This window comes from Ursus americanus, chromosome 20 (assembly GCF_024610735.1).
Source record: "Ursus americanus isolate L20-20 chromosome 20, mUrsAme1.1.p, whole genome shotgun sequence".
In the NCBI taxonomy this organism is placed as follows: domain Eukaryota; kingdom Metazoa; phylum Chordata; class Mammalia; order Carnivora; family Ursidae; genus Ursus; species Ursus americanus.
The window spans coordinates 31,187,358-31,213,084 of NC_142146.1; the positions used below are offsets into that span (position 1 = coordinate 31,187,358).

General features: G+C 47.3%; 1 protein-coding gene across 2 annotated transcripts in view; it reads right to left on the minus strand.

Moving 5' to 3' along the window:
* Positions 1 to 25,727, minus strand: part of SLCO2A1 (solute carrier organic anion transporter family member 2A1) — an 80,356-nt gene that overhangs the window by 51,619 nt on the left and 3,010 nt on the right. The gene's annotated exons all lie outside the window — the stretch shown is intronic.

The following is a 25,727-nucleotide window of genomic DNA, read 5'->3' on the forward strand; positions in this document are numbered from 1 at the left end:
TTTTCCAATGGGGATAAGAAGTAGTATACACTTGTCAGTGGACTAAGTAGTCAAACAAAAATGTGTACCCAGGTCTTTCTCTACAAATCTCCCCCATACCTCCCTACTACATTCATGCATTCTGGTACCTCATTTATTTGACCAGAATCTTCCAAAGTGGTTGGTGTGTCTCCAACAGAAGGTCATGACCAGAGAGTGGTACTGGCTCTGGGTGTCTTCCCGTCTCCACTCGTATTTGTGTCTTTCAGTGTCTCTACCCTCAAAGCCCATTCTCAGTCCTGGCTGGCAGTTCACCACTTGGGTAAGACCTAGGAGGTGAGGCTCTGGGCAAAAAAGGCCATAGTGCAAATGGGGACGAAGAAGACAACTCAGAAAGGGTAATTCCTTGCTGTTTCCCAGTGACCTGAGACATGTAGGCTTCTGAAAGGAGAGGCAGGTCTCTGGATGGGCTCCTCTGAGGCCCACCTGAGAGGCCCCTCAGAGCTGTATGGGAGACAGGGATCCTTTTTCCTGTCCTACCAAAAGAAAAAGAAGGGAGCAAAGCAAGGACTCAGATGTGAAAGGTCTCCTTCACCAGTTGGCCTGCTTACCCCTCCTGTACCTTCTGCAGGGTGTGACTTTGGATCCAAACCATGGCCCCGTGGCCCCAAAGGGAAATGTCTCTTTCAAGAAGTGATTCAGGAAATCAAATATTTTCCCATGCAGGAAGAATGTCTGAACAAGATAAAGCTCAGAGATTCAAAATAGCTAGTCTTGGGTCAAAGTTGGTGGTATTCATAGTGGCGATAATAAAAGGTATCTTTAGTATTATTATGAACTAGTAAAAGCCTTTGATATGACAGGGTCCTGGGAGCCCTTGGATGTCTAAAAATCAGGATAATCTAAAAAGAAAAACATGATTTCCACTAGAGCTTCCTTGTTCCTTAAGGGCGAAGTAGCCAGGCTGGTGAGTTGCAACTGGGAACCAGAGGGGAGACCAGTCAAGCCAGGCCCCTGACCAGTCTCTCCAGCACCCCCTTCTAGCCTCTACTGTCCAGAGTGGCCTTACTGTATGGTAGGGTTCTCCTAATATGACTGAAAAAGGCCACTCTCTGAGGCCCGTGAGAGCTGCTTCAGGGAGGACGGAGGCTCAGCAGAGGCCAGGAGGCTACAGAAAACTACAGTAGGCACAGATGAGCACCATGCCCAAGTGGACCCTCTCCCACTTTCATACCGCCCGGGGGGGCCTGGCCAAGGCACCTCTCGGAGCCAGGTTCCCAGTGAATTGAATTAGGCGAGATCTTTTGGTCATTTTTCAGTTTAGTCTACTCAGCTTAGATAAAAATCTCACCTGACGGCCTCTATGTAGGATGAAATTAGGATGGACACTGGAAAGCCCAACCTGCCTAATTCTTTTAGTTTTTGTGATTATTTTGTGTTTTTGTATTTAATATTAATTATGAGCTAGAAAAGGCCTTTGATAAGCCAGAGTCCTGGGGGCCCTGGCGAGTACAAAGATCAGAACCATCTGTAAAAGAACACGTGGATTGCCACTGCGGCATCCTTGTCTGAGGGGACACCGGGCACAGAAAAGGGAGGTACATGAGCTCTCTAGCTCCTAACACCGGGGATCCTCAGATACTTCTGGTTGTGGTTGTTTTGTTCAGGTTTTCTCCTGTCTGACCCTCGGCCCCAGGGAGGGAAAAGGCAGATGGCTGGATTGATTTGGTATCATTTGCGAGGGAAGATAAAATGAAGAACAGAGGGTAAGAGATGGCCTGGGACGATGGGGAACTGCAGTCTGGGCTTTAGAAATCATAGATTAAAAAGAAAATTCTAGAAGAAATGAAACATGAGCACATGAGACTAAATGAATTTATCAGAATAGCTAAGAGCGTGGTGCTCAAGGGTTCTCAGAAAAATAAAAACTTTGAAACAAACCTATCGTTGACATTTATGTGAATACGTGTCCAAATTCTTCTGCAGAAATTCCCACAGTTATTTCTTCTTTTTTAAGTCAGAAAAGCTTCCCTTCGTGGAGTACAATGTCATTTGTCTTTTTCGGAAGTTGGCACAGGAGTAATTTGTTAGACTGAAATAAGACACCGTTAGGGAAACTGCTTTGAAACCACTTATGGCAGGAAAAGCACATTCAAACTATATTAATAGGGAGACTTCACCATATTTTATATTCTTCCTATTCTTTGTAGTAATAAGATAGGTTGTTAATATTTTCCCCTCACTTCCCTGAAGCGTTTGAAGATGAAGTTCGCAAGGAGGGGAAGCTGGTTTTTCAGAGAGAGAGAAAGTGGGGCCTGGGCCTATGGTACCGAAGAGTTCAGAACCCTGAGCGGATCCCCAGGAAGCTGGCCAGGAGGAAAGCTGGCTTTGGCCACAGGGAAGCACCAAGGGACTATTTTCTTCACATCATCTTGTTTGTTTACTTATTTTGTCTTTCCCCATGGGTCCGTCTTGGTCACCCTGTATCTTCTGCATCTGGCTATGCTGCACATCATAAATGTCCAATCAATGTTTGCTGCATTCAGTTAATCCTCATACTACCCTGAGCGGTAGGTAGAATTCCTTTTGTTTGTGGATGAGGAAACGGAGGTTCAGGGAAGCTTACACAGTTGTCCCATGTCACACAGCCGGTAAGTGGTAGCAGCCAGCTGAGGCCAAATCAGGCCAACATCCTGCTCCACCGAGCTGCCCAATCTTACGAGAATTTGGGGGAAGGAGGCGTCCCTAAAATTGTTTTTGTCAAGATTGCTGGTTATCGGGGTGCCTGGGTGGCTCAATCGGTTAAGCGTCTGATGATTGGTTTCAGCTCAGGTCATGATCTCAGGGTTGTGGGATCCAGCCCCGTGTTGCATCGGGCTCCCAGTTCACGGGGGAGCCTGCTTGGGATTCTCTCCCTCTGCTCCTCCCCCCACACGCATGCTCTCTCTCTCTCTCTCTCAAGTAAACAAATCTTAAAAAAAAAAAAAAAAGATTGCTGTCCAATTCAGTGGCCTCCAAAGGTGACTTTACCTAAGTTCTGTAGCATTCGACACATTTGGTTTCCCTCACCTTTGTGATGTTACCTGCCATCCCAGTGCTCTTGCTCTGACTGTCCCTTCTCAGAAATCCTTGGGGGAGCCCTTCTCTGGCTCCCCACCTGATGAGGATGGTATCTGGGCTCTGTCCTCAGAAACTCTGCCCTTCTCTCTATACAGGCTAGCCCTGGGCACCCCACTCACCCCCTGCAGGGCCACCCCTGAGGCCCACTGAAGCCTCCTGCCACTGCTGGAGGGCAGACCTCCCCTCCTCTACCCCGGGCCACACAGTGAACTGCATTCCACACATTTCAGCTTTGACGCCACACCAGTATCTGAAATTCATGACCCAAACCATTATCTTCCCCTGGATCTTCTCTTCTCAGTTTCAGTTCTTGCCCTGGGACGTCAATCTCCAAACCAAGACTCAAATCCACGCCATACTCTCCAGCTCCACTGCCACCCTCTAGTCCAGTCACGATCAGATCCCGCCTGGCCACGGTGACAAGGTTCCTACCCTTCTTCTAAGCCCACTCCTTCCTCCTTCCAATCTGCTCTTGGGCCAGTAGTCATCTTTTCAGAAACTTTAAGTATAACATTCACACAAAAAAGGCATAGGTCACAGAGAACAGCTTGACAGAATTTCACAAACTGAGGACACTTAAGGGACTAGTACCCAGATCAAAAAACAGAACATGCCCTGCTTCCCAGAAGCCCCTCGTGCCCTTCTCAGCCACTCCCCACCTCCTGGGGAACGACTCTCCTGACTTCCAGCAGCACAGGTCAGGCTGCCTGTGCTGCACTTCATGGAAATACAATCACATGCTATGTCAGCAAGATCTTCTGAAAATGGACATCACAGCCTGTCCTGACCCTGTAAAAAACCCTCCGACAGATTCCCACCAGTTCAGATTAAAAACGAGCAAAGAAGGGGGAATGAAGCATGAGAGACTATGGACTCTGGGAAACAAACTGAGGGCTTCAGAGGGGAGGGGGGTGGGGGAATGGGATAGGCTGGTGATGGGTAGTAAGGAGGGCACGTATTGCATGGTGCACTGGGTGTTATACGCAACTAATGAATCATCAAACTTTACATCAAAAACCAGGGATGTACTGCATGGTGACTAACATAATATAATAAAAAATATATTATTATTAAAAAAACAAAAAACAAAAAAAACGAGCAGAGTGCCCCAGCCTCCAGTGCCCCCCCTGTTCCAGCCCCCGGGCACCTTCTGCTCTTGCTGTGCTACCCACCACCTGGGCCTCTTCTCAGGTACCAAGCTACCTCCATTCAGCCTGTGGTAGAAAGTGGAAACTGAGTGGAAAATAGCCCCTGTGAGATGAGGCGTTGTCTCAGAGTTTTTGAGGGTGGGGGCCGTTCACTCTCCCTGGAGGCTCTTTACTCCTGTCCCCTCCCCTGGTTAGTTTCTCCGATCTTTCTTTTCTGGTGGCAGAGAATGTCCCTCCTGTTACACACTCCCCATTGTTTATTCGGGGCACGGAGCCCAGGCTACAATTACAACCACCTTGAGTATTTGGGCCCTGTGGCAATCCTGGCAGCTCGCATATACCTGTCACCAGCCAGCAGGGTGGAGGAGAGAAATGGCCACAGAAGTGCGGCTGCTACTGGACGAGAAGAGGCGATGGCTTGGCCAATGCTTGATAACCAGTAATACCAAGGTACCCATAAGCCAAAAGTAAGTGGATGTGAAGAGATTAAAAGAGATTATAAATTCTTTGTACAGATGGGTGGTTTTTTCCTTCCTATTGTACCCAAAAAAGTTCTGGAGGCTGGTAAGTTGCTTAGCAAGCCCTTGTTACTTCTTTCACTCTCCTCAGAGTTTCACCCTATCAGAACTCCCAAGTGCCCTATTAGAGCTCCCAAGCATCTCCATTTGTAGAAATGAAAGCCTGGACCCGTCTTTGACTCTTGGCCCCGCCAGGTGTGGTAGCAGACGAGAGACTGGAGACTTGCCCTGCACAGTGAGGAGGGGAGCAAGGGAGTGAGCGTCTGGGTGTGGCCTGGGCCACCGGGTGAGGAGCCAGAGAAGGTTTGGTGGAAATGGGTGGGTACCCTGGCAGGATAAGGAAGGAGCCCTTGCCCAGGGAAACCCCTGCCGTGGGCAGCCCATGCCCACCCACAACCTGCTGAGATAATCCCACAGCCTCCCTCAGAGGCTGCCGAGTTCCCCGATAAACCACAGCGTGCTCAGCCCATCAAAGCCCCAGTGGAGGGCTGAGAACAAAGCATCCAGAGCCTGCGAGAGAGTCAAACACAGCAGGTGCCTGAGAGGAGGGTGAGCTGCTGCCCAGCCTGAGAGGCCAAGGCACTGACATGGGTGTGTGGCTGCCCATGGGCACAGACTCAGCCACTGTGCTGGGCGCTGCTCCCAGTCAGCATTCTCCCTCCTGCTGCTCTGGTGTCAGAGTGCCTCTGGAGGCTCGGGCACAGACACACAGGCACACAGGCACGAACACGCACCAGCTGGGTGTGCTCAGCCCGCCACTCCCGTCACGTGCACGCACAGAGGTGGGGACTCCCCTGCAACAGGCCTGTCAGTGGCAGAGACATGCTTTCCTGCATGGGAACACTGTCACACCCCGTTCTGATCACCCTGGCATTCCCCTGCATGCTTAGGGACCCAGCATTCACAGTCTCGGGCTGTTCTCACAGAGGCCCACACCCTTGCAAGATCCCATCACTCCGAAAGAGATGCAGCCCCCTAAAACCTTGGCCCCAAGTGGAGTAGGCCCTTGGCAGCTAGGATAAGACATTCAGGGGAGGAAAAAGGAAAACCCAGCCTGCAACAGAGTGAACTGATTGCTGCTACATAGGAAAATCACCTCACCTCTGGAGTATTCCCTCCCTCTGTTCATCTGGTGGCAGGTAGAAGGACGGCAGGAAGGAAGGGCTCTTTGTCCCACACTCGAATTTCTCTATCCCCTCAGATGCCTCAAGGCAATAAAAGGTCTTCTCTAAGTGCTCAGCTACGATCATGATCCCAGATTCTGCCATTTGACCTCCTGTAGTTCACAAGAGGGGCATGTACCCTGGTAGTCTCAGGACCCCTCACTGACCCATGAGAGTCAAAATATCAAAGATACGGACCCGAAGGACTATGCCACCCACAGTGCTGTCCCCCAACACTTCTTGTTATGGTCTTCATGACTGATCGCATGTCTCTCTACGACCGACTCCCTCTGCCTCTGAAACACACAGCAAAGTACTAAGGACACTCTCTACCACTGATGTTGCCCCCAACCTCCTTGCTGGGGATATCCTTGGATTATGTTAGGGTCAGAGTCCTAACTCCAGGTACCTGTGAATGTAACATTGTTTTGAAATAGGCTCTTTTCAGATGTAAACGAGTTAAGCTGAGGTCATACTGGAATAGGATAAGCCCCCATCCAACGACTGGTGTCCTTTATGAAAAGAAATCTGGATACCGAGATACACAAGACAATGGAGGCAGAGAATGGACTGACGTGTCTACAAGCCAAGGAATATCAAGGCCTTCTGCCAATCACTGAATCTGCAGCCCCCTTGGTCTTCATCTCCTAGGTTCAGTGACAGAATCCTGTCCCTCTGGTCCAGTTGTCCTCAGCTGACCCTCACAGAAACCTGTTTGACCTCCCCTGGGCCACCATATTTCCCCCCCCAGCTCCAGGGAGGGTGCTCTCACTTGTTTTTCAGGTGCCTGAGGAAGCAGGTTGCTTTATTTTTTAATTGTTAAGTCCCTCCAAATTCACCCAGCTATTTCCTTCATTCCTCTATTACTCACTTATTGTCCACTGTGAACAAACACAGTAACCGCCAAGGCCTCCTGTGCTGGGCACCCATTTCCTGCCTCACCCCTGTTCCCATCCTTGACCTGTCTTGCCTTTAGGGTCCTCTCCCCCACACTGGGTGTCTCCTTGCTCATTCTCAGGTTCCTCTGCCTTCTAGCCACAGCTGGAGGGTCCATGAGAATTTTCCCCAAATACAAGGACCTCCGTTCCATGTGAGCCAATAGTTACAGGAAGTCCATGCAAAGCGGAGGGGGGGAGGAGGTGCTCCTTCTCTCCTCCCACCTTTCAAAGCTGTCACGTAGAATGACCTGTCTTCTTGGCTGACGGCAAATTGTCACCAGGATCAGGGAGTCCGTCGGCAGGCATTTTGCCACAGGCCAGAGAATAGTGTCTACTCCCCATTTTTTCTAGAGCCTGTACAGGATACAGCTCCAGACTGACTTGCTCTTCCAGACTCTTGCAAACCTGTGCCTGCCAGCATGTAGGCACCTGTAGGAGGCCTCCTTCCTTTGCATGGCTGGCTCCGGGAGGCACTTGTGTCTCTCTGCATGGGGGTTCTGCCCCCGGTGCATGCTGCTTTCTGCCTAGAACACTCTCCTGCACCCTGCCCTCCCTTGACTCCTCGTAGGCCTAACTCTGATTTCCCTGTCAAGCTCTGTTTGCACATCACTTTAATGCCATCACACTTGTGATTCCACGGCAGTCGGGGTTATATGGGAGAGGCGGGGGAGGGGTGGGTCAACTCCTAAAGACCTCACGTAGTTCAAAACACACACAAGTCAAGTTACCCTTCACTGAACGTGGGTGTCCCTATGACTGAAACAGCGCCTCCCTCTGGCAAAGGTGCAGACACAGTTTACGATTCCTTTGGCCTGCCAGCTCTGACAGATTTTATTGGGGGCTGTGAGTGTGTGTGTGTGTGTGTGTGTGTGTGTGTGTGTCTTGCGGGGGCATTGCATTATTTGCTAGTTTTGCCCAGAAGGAACATTAAAAATAATGTGATAAGCAGATATTTATTGAATACCGTCATGGGCCAAGCATATTCCAGGGGAGACCAAGGGCCAAGCAGGGCCAGACCCCTCTGGGGGCAGTTTGTTAATAAGATGAGGCAGATGTATAGTAGTAACTACTCTCAAGGTGATATGGCAACTGCTAGAGCAGCCATACAAGTAATGGTGCCAGACGTGCTTGGAATATGAGAAGGCGAGGGAGTGGTTCCTGGAGGAAATAAGGTCAGAGCTGGGTGTTTGAGGACGAGGAGAATGTCAGAATGTAGAGAGGAACAAAGGGTCATCCTAGCCCAGGAGACAAGATGAGGAGTGGAAAAACGAAAGCATGACAGGATTAGGGGTCAGGAAATGATCTGGTTAGTCTCAGAAAGTTCTGGTTAGGTGAGAGGAGAAAACCAAGTCAGGAAAGAGGACCGGTGCCCAAGGAGAGCCATAGAATTCTCTCTCTCTTTGGCCATTACTGAATAGCTGTGGGCAGCAATAATGCTTGTCAACCATTTTTAGACAGGTTAACCAGTAACAAGATGAGGAATAGAGGAGAGAGAAGGAAGACTAGAGGCACGTAGGCCCATGCAAGGTCTTGGAACAGGTAGAAGAAGCCTCCCGTCAGGGGCTGGCCATGGGCCAGTGGACGTCAGCAGGAGAAAAGCTCCAGGGAAGGCAGTGACTGGATGACTAAGTGGAAGTGGGGGCTGGTGAGTGATCAAGGAAAGGGAAGGAGGGAACTCAAAAGACAAGAGATCTGGGTGAGTAGTGACAGCTATTCAACCTCACACCCAAGAAGAAAGGATAAGATCCTTTGGACTGTATGGAATCCAAGGACCAATCTCCAAAATACGGTAACTTGGTAGCTACACACAGGGTTTTGAAAGAAATCCCCCCTTGGGCTTTATGCAAAGTTGACACTACACTCCTTGAGCAAGACCACAGCTAGGGGAAGATGTCTTGTCTCATTATCTCTTTTACCTTTCGCTCCTTTTCCCTGAGGCCAGAAGAGCTCTATGCCTTGTGAGGCTCCATACAGCCGCAAGTTACCATCTGTGAGATGGAGTGTTTGCCTGAAATGGAGCCTTGGGGAATATCTCCCGGAAAAAGAACTTCACTTGCTCAATTTGCAGGAGAATCAGGAGGCCGCACAGCTCTCTGGGACACAGGAAGTCTAATGTGAAAGATGAAGGATCTGGAGCCTGACAGAGGCAGGTTGGTTGCCAACAACATACATGACTTGGTCCACGTTGAGTTTTCAGCCTCAAGGGGTGGGCAGCTTTACCACCAAAGTGCACCAGGATGTCGGTGGTCTTCTGCAGTCATTCTCGCCAGCACACGGCCCGGGGCACCAATTCCAGCTCTACTCTCTCCATTGCTTCAAGTCACTGCTGGACTTCTGCAGACAGAGGGCCGCTCCTTCTGTGACCTCACCTCTTTGACTTTCCTGTGTGTCTCCTAAGGTACCCCCTCTCCCCTCCCCTCTGTCTGCCTTCCTCCCAGTTCAAGGGCGAAGAGGGAGAAAACACTGGCAGGCCTGCAGAGGGAAAGGTAGAAGAAACTGGGTGGGAACAAGTCTTCAGGCAAAGAGAAGAGAGGGTGTCAGTCAGCACTGCAGAAAATGCCCAAAGCCTCTCTTGGAAAATTTCCTCAGGTCTTAGGCTGGTGTTCGAGAGGAAAGGAAACTGTTACATGAGAGGTCAAGGCAGGAAGTCAAGAAGGCATGCTAGCGTCTTTCCCATCGGAAAGCCATGTTTAGATAAAAGCAACCAGAACATCCTTCCCTGCTACCCACACCCTCTGGCACGCCCTCCCACACCCACTGCCCAGGACTCCAGGGAGTGACAAGGGGACTATGCTGCAGTGATCTCCTCCACTGCTGGGAGGCCTCACCCAGGGCATCAAGGTCTTCCGTGCTCTGTGACATGTCCCGTCTAAATACAGGAAATGAGGGAAGGAGTGGGAGCACGTGGGAAAGAAGCCAATTTCTCAAGTTCTCTGTTTACCTACGGTATTTAATTTTAAGCTATAAATAACATGAGTTCAAACACCCCTGACCTGAGAACATTTGCCATCTCCAAACTACCTGGGGTAAAAAAGATTGAGATGAAGGTCAGCCTAGCACAGCAAGTCCATGGGCCCAGAGCGCCTCTGGAGATTCTCTGAATTCCAACATGAGGCAGGCCATGCTCCTCCAGGCTGAGAAGGCTCTGCCCTCTGCACCCTCCCCAACCTCCTTTCTCCCGGCCCAGAGGCAGGTCTCAGGGCCTGACGTGCATAGCCCTTGGCTTTGCCCCAGGCTACACGCAGCAGGAAGCTCCCCAAAGTTCCTCCCATCAACTATGGCTCCACATTAGAGACACTCCCTGGCAACCATTTCAGTTTAATTGATTACTTCCTATCAGTCGCTTTCGTGAGTATCTGGGGGACAAAGATATCACAGACATCCCAGTGACCTCCACATGTGAATCAGTGTCCTGATATGTGTCTTGCCTCAGAGTAGAGGTTCTAGAATGTCAGGGTGCATCAGAATTACACAGAGGGCTTGCTGAAACAGCCGGCTGGACCCCTCCTCCAGTTTTATATTCAGAAGCTCTGGGATAGGGCCCAGGAACCTGCATTTATAACAAGCTCCCATGTGATGCTGATGCTGCTAGTACAGGGACCACACTTAGGGAACTATGGCCTCAGACTCAAGTGGGTTCCTGAGCTTTAACCTGAATCTTTCTTTCCAGACATCTCTTTCCTGGAGACAAGGCCCAACCTCTGTGTGCAAATTCATTACCAAAAAAAAAAAAAAAAAAGAAAAAAAGAAAATGGGGTAAACCTGAGGCAATCTCATGATTTCTCGGCACTTCCCTTGGCTACCTGGCCATCTGGACACGCGGTCTCTTCACATGCTGAGGGTCCAGCTGCACTGCTGGGGGAGGCCGGCACACTAGCCCTGGCTGCATAATTCCGTCCACCTCCCGATTCCTTTGACTATCCCACGCTGCCTTACCTAGAGGTGTTGAAGGCAAGTGCAAGGGAATGTGGTTTCGTCATCCACACCTGGTTTGTTTTGGCTGGGATTTCTACCTGCAGGTTTCAGACTCATGAATGAAATCATCAATAAGCATCCCTAGACGAGAAAAGATTAGCTAAGCAAATACTTGACGCCTACCAGCTACAGCCCTCGGAGCAGCAGACATGAGCTCACCCACCTTTCCAGCACCGCTATCCATTCACGTCTGCAGCCCAGAGGCCTGTGACCTCCACGGCAGATCACAGAACGAACACTGATAAGCAACACAAGAAAGGGGCATCTAGGCACTGGCGATATGCTGGCCATCTGATCTGTGTTGAGGACGGAAAGAGACTCCAGTCATGGGAAGAAGTAGATGGAATGCCCCATTCTAGGCCTCCCTGCAGCAGCTCACTCCAAAACGCAACTTCCTTCCCTCAGTGACTTCAGCAAAGCCCCTCTGGCCCCTGCAGTCCTTCTGGGGGGGTTGTCTATTGCCCAGTGGTGCTCACCTCTCCTGGAGCCCTGTGCCTGCTGCTGCCACATTCTGTCATGTGCAGGTGCTAATGTCACTGCCCTTTGACCCCATGACAATGTTTTTGATGGGTCAGTTTGGCTAGGCTACAGTCCCTAGGTATTTAACGAAAGTAACTTGGGTGTTGCTGTGGAGGAAATTTGCAGATGTCATTACAACATATAACGAGTTGACTTTAAATAAGGAAGATTATCTTAGATAATCGGGGTGGACCTGATTCAATTAATCAGAAAGCCTTAAAAGAAGGTGTGAGAGGGAGAGAGAGAGAGACAGAGAGAGGCAGGGAGAGAGGGAGGAAAGGAAGGAGGGAGAGAGGGTGGGAGACAGGGATGGAAGGAAGGAGGGAAGGGAGAAGGGAGAGAGGGAGGGAGAAAGAGACGAAGAGAGGGAGGGAGAGAATGAAAAATATAGATTCCCCTAAATAAGAGCTTCGTCCCAATGCCTGTGATGATCTTTTCCTGACTGTGGGCCCTATGAATTTTCGATTCACTTATCCAGCCGGACAATGGTATAAATCAATTCCTTGAAATACATATACATATATACATGTATGTGTATCTTCTATAGGCTCTGGTTTGATCAAACCCGGAGACAGACAAAACAATGGCCTCCCCAGTGTCTGAGTCCCCTAATACTCAGAACGAGTGAATACAGTTGCTTTACATGACAAAAAGGATTTAGCAGAAGTGATTACATTTTTTAGAATAGGAGATTATGCTGGATTATCAGGGTGGGCCCAATGTAATCACAGGTTCCTTATAAGAGGGAGGAAGGAGGGTCAGAGTCAGAAACAAAGGGAGAGGGAGAGAGATATTAAGATGCTCATCCGCCCACTCTGAGGAAGAAGGAGCCACAAGCCAAGGAAGTAGGTGGTCTCTTGAAGCTAGGAAAGGCAAGGGAACAGATTCTCCACTGAAGCCTCCAGAAGGACCTCAGACCTACCAACACCTGGACTGTAGGTTTTCAGTCCTCCAGAACCGCAAGACAATAAATTTGTGTTGTTTTAAGCCACTAAGTTTTATGGTGATTTGTTTCAACAGGAGTAAAAAACTAATACAAACGCTGATTCATCCAGGATCCTTCCCCTCTTCCCCAGCAGTGATGGGAAAAAAGAGGCTACCTCTTTTCCCTCAGCAGGACCATGTCGCCTCCTTTTCAGTGTCTCCTAGAACTGTGTTCTCTGCCTCCTCATAGGAAGTCTCAGTATTCTTGTCTGCTCAGCCCTCCTCCTGAGACCAGCACTGCCCTCCTCCCCGTTCTAGAGAAGGGCCCCTATTCAACCACAAGGATTCAGCAGGAGCCCCCGTCAGAGGGCCTTGTCCTGCCTCAGGCAGGGGAGCAGGATCCAGCAGAGCCAATCAGAGTCCTGCCCTGGAATTATTTCAAGGTGGAACTAAAGGAAGGGCAGCAGGTATGCTGGTTGCCGAGCATGACTCAGCCATGAAGAGGACAGGTTTATCGTGTAAGATACTGGTGGTGACTTTCAGAGAAAAGTACAGAAGGTACACAGGGCTCAGCCTGCACTCCAGGCCACCTGCCCAAATCTTCACACATTTTTCTATTGTGGTCCTGTCTCTCTCTTGTTAGGAGATGCTGTATGGTCTAGATATTGGTCTCTAAGTCAGTTTTAGACATTGCAAGCATCTCACAATCTACCACTCTTCTTGCCTTAAAGAACTCTTCTTTTTATCAAAGTAGATAATCTTTACTTTAGTTGACATTCTCCTGATATATTTTCTTTTGTCCTTTGATTTTCAACTTTTTCTTTTAAAGAGCATCTAACTAGATTCTCTCTCCCTCCCGCCCTCCCTCTCTCTCTCCCCCCACCTCTCCGTCTCTGTCTCTCTCTGTCTCTGTATCAATCCTGTCTGAGATTCTCTAGCTCTGAAATGGTGAGAGTGGTCTGTTTTCATGTGTTGTGATTTCTGACAAAACTAGGTTTATATCTACCTCATTTTATTGTGCTCCTATTTCCATGATGTTTTTTGTTTTTATTTTTATTTATCTTTATTTTTGGCCTTTTATTCTCTCTTTTCCAGCCTTCTATTGGTTTGACTAGGTTTCAACTTTTTACTCTCTTCTGCTTTGGAAGGTTTACATTCAATGTCTTTTCTGTTCATGATTACCCATACATTTTAACATACATAACTGACTTAGCAAAGACTAAAGTTAATTAACTTTTCCACTCTACTCCCCCCAAACAAGCCAAGGACTTAAGATTTAACTCCAATTTTCCCTAATTTTTCATATGAATGGTGTATACTATCCTACTTCCATCTTTTCTGCCCTCCATAAATCATTATTATTTTTGTCTACCTACAATTAATAATTACTACCACTTTTTGCATCCTATCCTTTTCTTCTGTGTTTTATTTCTTGCTTTATGAATTTCACCCTTCTTTATTTTAGTGAGGACTCATGATCAGTAAATTCTCTGCTTTTGTTTGAAAATCTCTAATTTGTCTTCTTGAATTTCTTTTAGAATTTGGTGGTAATTTTCTCTTAGCATTCTGAAAATTATTCCATTATTTTCTAGTATCTACTATTTATTTTGAGAAGACTGGTGTTGGTCTAATTACTGATTCTTATAAGTAATCTGCAATTTCAACCTAGAGCTCTTAAAATTTTTCTGTCTTTACTGTTCTGCAATTTCAGTATACTACATAGAGGTGTGCTTTTATTGTAAATTCCTGCCAGAATTTACTGTGCTTTTTTTTATTGCAGTACAATATATTTTCTCTGAGAATTCTCTGTCATTTCTTCAATATTGTCGGTGACCTTTTCATTCTACTCTCTTCTTTGGTACTCATTTCAGACTTCTATTGGACTTTGTACTTCATGTTTCTATATCTTTCAACCTGTCTTTCACAGTTTCTACTTCTTTATTCCTCTGTGCCATATTCAGGGTGACTTCTTCAATCCTATCTTCCACTTACAAATTATCATTAAGTGCAGATGTGATTAAGTTAAGGGTTTGAAATTGGGAAATTATCTAATCTGCTCTTTAGCCATTCACTGAATTTTTACTTTTTATATCTATGTTTTTCATTTCTAGAATTCCCACGTGTTTCTCAAAACTGCCCATTCCTTTTTCATAGTGTTTGTTCTTTCCTGGTATTTTCTATTTCTTCTTACACCTCTTTAAACATTTTAATATGGTTTAATAGTCTCTTTCAGAATGTTCCATTATCTCAAAATCTGGAGGTGCTAATTTTCCTCATTGATATATCTGCTGCCTGTTGCTTACGGTGGATCATATCCTCGTGTAACTTTTTGTTGTAAGCCTTTCTTCCAAGGGCATTGTCTTCTCTTAGGAATTCTGGTTGGTCTAGATTATAGAAACAACCTTCCAGAGTGGTTTTACTCTTGTGTCTACCAGATGGCAAAGAGTTATCGCCAGCCTAAAAACAATTTCTTTGCTACTTTATTTGCTTAGAGATCCCCATACCACATGGATTGTATAAATTCTGTTTTTAATTCTATGTGGCACAGACTTGGGGTTATGATTTCTTAGAGGAATTATTTCACCCAGAGGTCCTGTTAGAGGTAAGTCTCTTCACTGTCCCTAGGGTGGTGGGTAGAGTTTTATTAGTTCCCTTCTCACCAGGGGGCCTGTGCTTTATGCATCAGTCTGAGGGCCAACTCCCCATGTCATCTTTGCTACCTGTGCTATTACTAATACCTATATTTCTCAAGAGGGCATAGTCCACTCTTTTTTGTTCATCGTTGTATCTTCAATAGTTGATGGTAGGTGATCAGTAATAACATGTTGCATAATGAATGAACAAAATGAATGCATTTTAGGCAGCCATCCTGACACCATTCCCAGCCTCAGAGTTTCAAAAGCCCTGCTGAATACAATACTTGCAGAGTGCTATCTTACAAACAGGGGGTGGTTAATCAAGGCTTACCAAATGACTGGGTGAAACCCCACCCAAGATGTCCCCACATACTCCTACGTGTAAAAGTCCAGGTTCAGGACCAGACCCCAGGCAGCACTTAGCAGTTCTTGTCCCAGCCTCTATCCTCACTGCCTCTCCCTCAGGCCCACTCTTCCTTCATGGCATGGAGCCCATCAAATACACTCACTTCCCTAAGATGCTTGGCCAACCTTAGGGCTAGATTCCCAAGCTCTGAGCCAGCCACTGGGAGTGGGCACCAGAAGAGCAGAGAGGGAAGCAGAGAAACGCCTCTCAAATCTTCCCAGGGAAGAAAATGTTCCATAGTTTTACCTCTCTTTAAGAATTAAAGTATTGTTGGGGCGCCTGGGTGGTTCAGTTGGTTAAGTGTCTGCCTTTGGCTCAGGTCATGATCCGGGGTCCTGGGATCGAGCCCAGGCTCCCTTGCTCAGCGGGGAGTCTGCTTCTCCCTCTCCTTCTGCCCCCTCCCAGCTCGTGCTCTCTCTCTCAAATAAATAAAATCTTAAAAAAAAAAAAAGAGTTGAAGTATTGTTATCTGACTTTATCTGCAACTCTGAGGAGCCGGAAGACTCAAATGCAATAACAAATGTAATAACGCAGTGGGAACAGTGATGGGAACTGCAGGAATGTCCTTCTAGGGAAGCCCACACCCCCACCCGCCATCCTGGCTTCATCTTTGGTCCATCCTTAGGTACCTGGAGACCAGACACCTCCCATCTTATGTGGCGTTTCATATCCCACAACGAATGTCTTGCTGCATCCAGCAAAGGGGGGCGTGGGTGGCACCACAGACTCTATGGCTTCTTAATTGGCAGTTTTTTCTAATTATAAGTACAGGACATGTTTACCACAGAAAAATGGAAAACACAGAAAGTCACAAAGAAGGAAAACAAAACCATTTGTAGGTTTCTCACACAGAGAACTATCTGTTTAGGTGTACCCTCTTCAAGTCTTCTTGTGACTTAAAAATTCGGATCATCTCTATATATAGTTGCCTATCCTGCAGCCTCTGCTTTAGATTATAGGATGAACCCTTCCCCCACATTTAAACTATTCTCAGGAAAACTTTATAAAATAATTTGTAAATACTCCATGGTTGGAGGTCCCCTGGTGTATTTGACTCTTCCATTGCTAGATATACAAGTCATTTCCTCATTATAAGCTTCTGGGCATATGAGTCACATAATAAAATGCTGTTCAGCTGATCGGGTTTCCATTTATTCTTTAGGAAGTATCTCTAAGCCACCTTCAGGCTGGGTCCCTGGTCTAAGTACTTGTGTGCTGTACAGCTGGAGTATCTGTCTAGCCTTATGAGCACAGGGGAGGGGAAAGAGGAAAGCTGAGGAACGAGGACTTTCAGGGCCACCATTGTCAAGTTTGGCTTGGGAAAATAAAATAATAGATATAAATAAGTAGCCCCTGTTGGTATGAAGTAGCAAAGCTCTGGCTCAGCTGGTTGGGATTATTTTTTTTTTAAGGATTTTATGTATTTATTTCAGAGAGAGTGAGGGAGCACACATGCGCACGTGCACACACACACACACACACACACACACACACACACAGGCGCGCATGAGTGGGGAGAGGGGCAGAGGGAGATGAGCGGGGAGCCCCACATGGGGCTCAATCTCAGGACCCTGGGGTCATGAGCTGAAGGCAGACGCTTAACCAGCTGAGCCACCCAGGCACCCCAGCTGGTTGGGATTTGTGGTGGGATGCAGGAAGCGGCCATAGAGGAAAAAGTCAGAAGACAGAGTCCCCAAATACCAGCTTTGTCACTGCGTAATGTGGCAATTCCCATGAGTTGTCTGCCGGTTTCCTCCACTATAAAATGTGGATACTATGCATCTTGGAGCATAGGAGGTAGGATTTAGTCAGATAGCATTTCTGAAAGGTCCACTTATTATTTCACTAAATTTGGCACATAATAGGTTCCCCAAAATGCATTTGCATTCACAATTAAATATCCATATGCCCCCGTATATTTTCCTATACATACGTGCCCTAATAAAATGTATCTATCTCTGTGATGATAACTCAGAAAACCATATCATAATTGTTACTAATAAAAATGTGTTGCTGAGGGTGGGAATTCTGAATATTTGTGATTTTCAGGCAACCAAAACAGGCTTGTCCTCACTCCTTGTTAGTTTTACATGCTTATATGTTAAGTTTACATGTTGATTCAGTGCACTGTACGTTCCTGGGATGCTGAGTATGAAGAAGAAGGAGCCCCAGGCTGCGGTGAGCCTAGGAGGATAGCCTCCTGATGGCAGGGGCAATGCGAAACCAAATGGACAATGACAAGGCTCTGTAGGCTCACATTCCAAGTCAGTGACAAGGTCCAGGGGTGGAAGATGGCCCAAGAGACAAAGCTGGTTCTATAATAATTTGGCCCTGCCATTTTGGGATGGGAGGGATGTGTGCGGTGTATCCCTGGAGTACATCCCACAGGTATGTTCCTGCTAGCATTAGGCCAGATCCCTCTGTGAGGGTCTCTGCTGGACCCTCTGGTGATAAAGTCAGGATAGAGTTCCCAGTGAGCTTCTTGTCTACTTCTTCCTGAGAGATGTCATCTAGTTGGAGGCCAGAGGATAGACAATGTTTATCCAGGGCTCTTGCAGGCTTGGCACGGACACTCCATGAAGGCCTGCAGAGTCCGGGGGAAGTAAGAGCTGGAGGTGAGAACAGAAGAAGATGGGGGTAAGGAGGAAGAGTGTGAGAGATGGGTTGGAGCAGGCCTCGCAGCTGATGAGGGCATAACAAATTTGCAGGGTCTGATGGGGTGGAGGTCCCCATCATGAGAAGATCTCCGCTGGTTCCAGTAAACTCAGGGCCCCCCAGCCTCCAAAAAGCTGGAGGCTCCTTCATGAGTGGTGACCAAACTCCTTGCAGTGAGTAGAACCAGCAAAAAAATCTTTGTGATTGGGGACAACAAGAATGGGGGACCACACATACCCCTTAGCAATGCCCAACTTCAGAGCCTGGTTCGGCTTTCAGAGGAAGGTAGCCCAGACCACCTGGCCTTCCATTTCAACCCTGCTGAGCAGCTTCCCAGTTAAAGGACTTATGGGAGAGGGGAGACTGCTTTCTACTGGAAATATCAAGGAGAGTGACCAGGAAGAGGCGGTTCTGCTAGCTTCCCTCTGGGGACGTGCATGGAAGGGCAGGGGCAGATTTCACCTCAACACAGGAGAGACTTAAAGCCTGTGGTGCTACCAGTTCCTGGACCTGCCTTGTGAGGTGGTGAATTCCCCATTACTAGGGCTATGCAAACAGAGGTAAGGACATCATCAAGAGAATTCCTGCCTCTTTGAGCAGATGATCTTTCTTGTCACGTTCAATTCTGAAATTGAACAATTCTATAAGCCAAGAAGCACTGTCTTTCCACAGATGAGTGTTATCATCACTTGTACGGATTCTATACCCCGAGATGTTACAAACGCTGTAGGAATCACGACGAGCAATGAAGGCAGGTCTGGGCAGGAGGACTTCTGCGTACAAATAAGGAGTAATGGGGCTTGTTGCTCCATGAGCCCCACCACCAGTGTCCTGGTTCCTGCTCCTCTTCTCTTTGGAAGACTACAATCCCTTCCTGCTATAGATCCTTGAGGTTTATTTCCATCACCAGGCACCATCCCTGACCCTCCAGCAGCGGCTCCTCTGCCCCACAGTCAAGGTGGAAGTCCATTCTTGTACAATGTCATACTGTGGAGGCAGTAGGGTGACCAACTGGCCCCAACCTGTCCAGAACTTCTCCAGTTTTAAAACTGAAAGTCCTGTGTCCCAGAAACTGCCTCAGTCCTGGGCAAAACAAGGCCGGTGGTCATGTTGAGAGGCAGGGAATTTACAGACCCTTGCTTCTCGGAAGCTTGGGAGTCTCTTAGGGAGCCAAGAACAAACAGTAATACCTGGTACAGAGCCTCACATGGTGGACGCCCAGTAAAGGCTTATGAGTGAGTGAGCCCCAGGCTCCTGCACCAATGCTCAGCTCCCTCCTCTTCCCTCCAATGCACTGAGAATCAAAGGCAAAGCAGGAAGTTTTCAAAAGGGCCTGAGGCACAAGGCAGGAAGGATGTAAAAGGAACTGAGAAAGTGGTCAGTTTAATCCTATCCTGGGCACCTGGGTGGCTCAGTAGGTTAAGCGTCTGCCTTCAGCTCAGGTCATGATCCCAGGGTCCCAGAATCGAGTCCCACATTGGGCTCCCTGCTCAGTAGAGAGCCTGTTTCTCCCTCTCCCACTCCCCCTGCTCATGCTATCTCTCTCTCTCTCTCTCAAATAAATAAATAAAATATTTTAAAAAGTCCCATCCTGCAAACTCATTGGCAGCCCATTATGCAGGGCAAGGGTGACTCAGGAAGCCTGTTGTCCTCCCCGCCCTTTCCTTCTGCCACTATCCTTTTCCTCCAAGCCCACAGGGAGCTTAGTACATTCTCTAGCCAGCTCGTCTCTTGGGTGTCCCACGGGGATCAGCCCAGAAATTGTCTGACATCCACACCCCATATCTGTCCCACTTAAACTTTCTAGGTACCGTTCCCTCTGTGCTTAACAAGCTGGCTGAGTGAATTAACCGGATAAACTAGTCTGACTTGAGGTCCACCTGTGTTGTGTTTCCCAAAGTTGGTACACTCTACCACATTTGGGAGTCACACTTGGGAGACATGAGCTAGACACAGCATAGCTTCCTAGAGCATCACTGTTACTCCAAGATTTGGGGGGAAATAAAACATATTTGGAAACACATAGCTACACTGTGGAGGACAACATAAAATTCACTTGCTTTTAAGAGAAAACATAAAATATCCCAGAATACTGGGATATTTGGGATACTGGGTAATACTCATGGTTCATCCACTCATCCTCTTGTCTACCCCTATGTGAAAACCTGTTCATTGTATCCTAGAATTCAGGGCATCTTCGTGGGGCAGCTGGACAAACACTGGCTTACTACAGCCCTCCCTAATGACATCTGCATTTTAACTGAGGCCTTCTGTGCTCTAGGCCAGCATCTCCCAGGGATGTTAGATGAAACATTCTTCGGAACATAAGTAGGTATTACTGATGTTTGATGAAACAAAATGAAACTTGTTACCAGAACTCCCAGATTCCTACGGGACTCAGGTGCACACTAAATTTCTACCAAGGGGTTAGTGTGCCTACTTTCTGGGTGGCAGGGGAGGCAGCCCTGTGGGGAGCCAGCATCGATGCTGACCAGACTGACTGTCCCCCAGTTCATTTGGGGTTAGTGTCCCAGGCTGGTGCTCCTCCCCCCAGCCATGCCAGAGCCTCCAGCATTTCCCCTGAGTCTCCTGAGCGTCTTGTTCAACAGGGCCAAGAGGCTGGGATGACAGGCTCTGGGAGAAGGCTGCTCACTGGAGTATCTACCCATCCTTCAACCCACAGTGCCTGACACTCCCTGCCTTGGTTTCGTTCCCCACCCTGATCAAATGTAATCCATCCCAAACAGGAGGACGCACCCCCGGGAATGAAGGTACACTGAGAGAGCTGGGCATTGATCAAAGACAACCAGCCAGTCTGCACCCTCCACTTCTGCCAGTTTTCATAGCAGGTCTCCCAGCAAAGCTCAGACCCAACTGGCCCTGCTCCCAGTCTCATCTCCATCAGCAACTTAACAGCATGAGATGAGAATCTGAGAACTTGCAAGGACCTCAGAGGTCACTGAGCTCAGGCCCAAATGTTCACGGATTAGAGAATCCAGAACTGAGAGGCATTCTGTGGCCATGGGAAGAAGAGGGCTGGGGAGTGAGCTGACCCTGAGAGGGAATTCCTGCTTGCTATTTTCTGGACAGGTGGTCTTGAATGAGCCTCCATTTCCTCAAGTGTGAAATAGAGATGCTAAAACCTCCCCGCAAGTCTGTTGTTGAGAATGAAAAAGGTTTAGGATATAGACTAACAAATCAAGTTCAAGAGAAAAGACAACTATTCAGCTAAGCCCAGAAGAAAAGCTGGAGCACAGAAATACATAAGATCCCATCCAGTTACTAAAAACTGAGCTTTAAATTTGTCTTTAAATCTTCCTAAAAGGCGAAGTAGAAGGGAAATTGAATGGGCTATAAAATATGGTAACCATAAGATAAACACATACCACTACAGACTAAAACTCAAGTTTCTACCTGACATCAAGATTTGCTGAATAGCTACAGCACTCAAGACAGTGTGGTATTGGCGGAGAGATATACATATACGTTGATGAAACAGAACAGAAAACCCAGAATAAATCCACACGAACATGGCCACCTGGCTTTTAATAAAGAAGCAAAGACAATTCAATAGAGAAAGGATAGTCTTCTCAACAAATGGTGTGGGAGCAATTGGATAACTATAGACAAAAGAAAAAAAGATGAACCTCATATCTATACGAAAATGAACTCAAAATGGATCATAGATTTAAATGCCAGGTTATAAAACTTTTAGAAGAAGACATAGGAGAAAACTTTCAGGAAGTAGGTTTGGTGAAGATTTCTTAGACATACACCAAAAGCAGGATCCAGACAATGAAAAATCGATAAATTAGATTTCATCAGAATCCAAACATTTTTTCCTGTGAAAGACCTGTTAAGAGGATAAAAAGATAAGCTACAGACTGGGAGAAAATATTTGCAAACCACATGCCCAACAAAGGACTTGTACCTCGTATATATAAGGAACGCTCAAAACAATAGCAAAAATTCTGATTGGAAAAAGGACAAACTATATGAACAGACATTTCAATGAAGAGCACATACACGTGGCAAATAAGCACACAGAAAGATGTTCAACATCACTAGCTGTTAGGGAAATGCAAACAAAGACCATTCCGAGATGTTACTACAGACCTATTTGAATAGCTAAAATAAAAAGTAGTGACAACACCAAATGCTGGCGAAGATGCAGAGAAACTGGATCTCTCCCACACTGTTGGTGCAAATGTAAAATTATACGGCCACTTTGGAAAAAAGTTGGGCAGTTTCTTAAAAAAAAAATCAACATGCAACTACCATCCAACCCAGCAAATGCACTCCTGGGCATTTATTCCAGAGAAATGAAAGTTTTTGTCAATCCAAAAACCTGTACCTGATTGTCCATGGCAGCTCTACTTGTAATAGCCCCAAACTGGAAACAACCCAAATGTCCCCCAGTAGGGGAATGAATGGTTAGACAAATCCCAATACATCCATACCATGGAATATAACTCCTCAGTAAAAAGGAACAAGGTATTGATACAAGCAACATCCTGGACAGTTGAATGAGAAAGCCGATTTCAAATGGTTACATATTGCATGATTCCATTTATGTAACATTCTCAAAATGACGAATGATCGTGATGGAGAACAGATTGGGGGTTGTCATGGTAGTCAGGCGGAAGGGGGCAGGCTTGACTACAGAGCAGTAGCACAACAGAGATCTTGGCGGTGACAGAAATAGTCCTGTGTCTTGAGGCAGTGGGGTGATGGTTCCACGAATCTATACGTGTGACAAAATGGCATGGAACCACACACACACATTATAGCAACGTCCATTCCCTCCTTTTGGTATTATAGTGCAGTATTAAGACAGAACCACTGGGAGAAACTGGGTGAAGGGTACATAGCACCTCTCCGTACTATTTTTCCTAGGAACAGATGATTGTTTCAAAAGAAAAAATTTTTGAGAAACTCAAAATAAATCAAGCTTTGTCTGGTACTAAGAACTCAGCTTTCTCCCATGGTCCCTCAAAAGGAGTCCCCAAGGACCATGGTGACAACCCATCTGTGCTGGTCCTGTGGGGCACAGACAAGTGTAAATTCACATAGCTATTTCTTTATGTCCTTGTTCAAGAGACACTGAGAGTGCAATGCCCAAGTACATGGTCATGAACTTATGATACAGAATGGGGGCCACTGCCCAGAAGCGTCCCAAGCTTCTTAGCTTTGCCATGTCCAGCTCTCTTGGCTTTGGCACATAACTGGAGCTCTCTGCAGGCCAGTGTCTCCACAGGCAGAAAGTGGGGTAAAGCAAGGGCTGGAGGTGGTTAAACCCATGGGATGGGATAAAACCAAGCAGGAGTGTTCAGAGGGAGAATAAGGAGCGAGGAGGTCTGCACTGGGGACCACCCACATTCCTCTGCATTCCACAAACAGAACAAAAGAAGGTGAGGGGAAGCCATGCTCCCAACCCAACATCCCAACATCATATTTGGGTCTCCTAGAATGGAAGAAAAGTCACTGTCACAGACAAAAGAGAATGATCAGAAAGAGATAAGATGAGCTATCCATATCGTGAGACATAAATCACTCTTCCCTTTGTTCTGTGGCAGTATAGGTCCCAATTCATCACCAGGAGAAGGGCTTTGAGTATCATCACAGGAGAAAAGGGTCTGAGTGACCTGTGACCCCCACCCAACCAGTTCCTATTGTTCTCCCCTCCCCACACCCCCACATATAAGCAGGGCAAGCCAGGCCCTCTCAGGGGATAGATAAATGCTGCCCTCAACATCAGAGAAATACCCACCAGCCCTGGAGCAGGAGGAGTGGGCACCTCTTAACCCATGAGGTCAGTTAAGGAAAGCCTTGGCCCCATGGATTCTCTTGAGAGTGTTTTCCCCAAGCATGAACAGTCAGGTTGGTGGGCTCTAGCACCTTCCTCTGGAAACAAAGAAGTTAAGCCCAAGAGGTTAAGCCCAAGAGGTTAAGCCCAAGATGTCTCCCCCCATTTGAGGGTCAGAGGCCTTAGGAAGTTACAGACACAGGCCAGGATAAAATACCTCTCCCTCATTTTTGGGCCTCCCTCCCAGGTCAGAGGTCACTGGGCCACTCAGGCCAAGCTTTCTTCCCACTGTGCCTCCCCTGCCCTCCATCCCCACTGGACTTACCCTCACCGACTGGATATACACTATTTCCCTATGCTGGGGCCTGAGGTGTGGGAGTTCCTGAAATTTGGGCAGCAATTGCCAATAGTCTATTCCTTTTATAAGATAACCTCAGTTTGGCCCCCCAAATTTCATTTTAAGAAGGAACAGATCTCTTTGAGGCTGCCAGGATGCCTTAGCCACAAAGGCTCTCTCCTGCCTCCCCATCCCCACCCCCATAATCGCTGAATAAACCTGTTTTTAATTTAGAGTTCTGGATGATGAACTGTTCTCTCTGACAATGACTAGTGAGCAGGTCTTCAGCTTCTTAAGAATCCTGTAGCCAGAGGCAATACAGCCTGTCTCCAGAATAAATACAATTGTATTCACTCCTCCAGGAGAGAGTACAAAAACCTCACCCCATAAGTAAGAATCACCAGGCTCTTTAGGGGAGAGTTGTGAAGAGTGAAAAGGTATGATGAGCCTGTTACTGACTGGGGACATCCGTCCTATAGACATGACCTCGACCCCTGCTCGTGGCTGGGATGCGTGTGTCAGCAGGGCCTGAAGAAAGCACTGAGCCCTAGGAACAAGCACACCTCTAGGAACCCCGCATCCTCAACCAAAGCTGAGCAGCACTGTGTGGTGGTGAGGGCAGCGTGCACAGTGTTTAGTCTCTGCCCCTTGGGTCTCACAGCCCCTGTTCCGCAACACTCCACCCCTTTCTGGCTATGTGTCCACACACCTCACTACGCCTTGTTTTCCTCATCATTAATGGGGACAGCAATAGTATCCACTAGGTAGGGTCGTAATGAGGATTAATTATGGATGGAATATATTCAAAGTTCTTGGTACATCCAGATAGCTCCATTAGTGTTAGCTCCTATTACAACTACTTCAGACATTAACTGTGGTTTCTCTTATCTATTAACTATGCCTCATGCGAGCCATAATTGGTAGAACAACAGATCCTAAATGTTGTTTAAATGTGCATCCTGTTTGTGGAGGCAAGAACTGACATCTTATTGATGCCAATCCTGGAAAGTCCTGCAGGGTTTACAAAACCCTTTTCCTATGCCTCATCCCACATAATCCTTAAGGAGCCCCCATGAGGTAGGAATCATTCCTAGTACCTGTTTTCTGTTTGTTGTTGTTTTAACATAAGGACTCTGCTGCCCAGGAAAGGTGAGAAATGCCCCATGGGCTAGCTAGTAAGAGGTTAGACTGACTTGGATCTATGTCTCCTGACCTCACCCCCTTCCCCTAAACCATATGGTATGTGGGGTTTTGCAGGTATGTTATAAAGCCAATTGGTTAGTCTGTCCCAGCAATGAGGAACCCAGAAAATGATGGGTCCTTAGGTTGGGTGTCCCCTGTTAGCCCTCATGTCACACATGCTCACAAGACACATGCAGTCCATTACCCAGTGGGAGAGAGTGCAGGACAGTCACCCAACCTCTCATTGGGAGGACGGAATCTCCCAACAGATCACAATTCCCTAGACAACCACTACTGCCCTCTGGAAGAAAAAGCTTACGTGAGTTTAACTAATGGAATTCCAGGCCCCAGATTTGCCTTGAGATATCCAAATTGTACCTGGTTTCAGGTTGATTAAGAGAAGCTAAGTGGAAATCTCTCT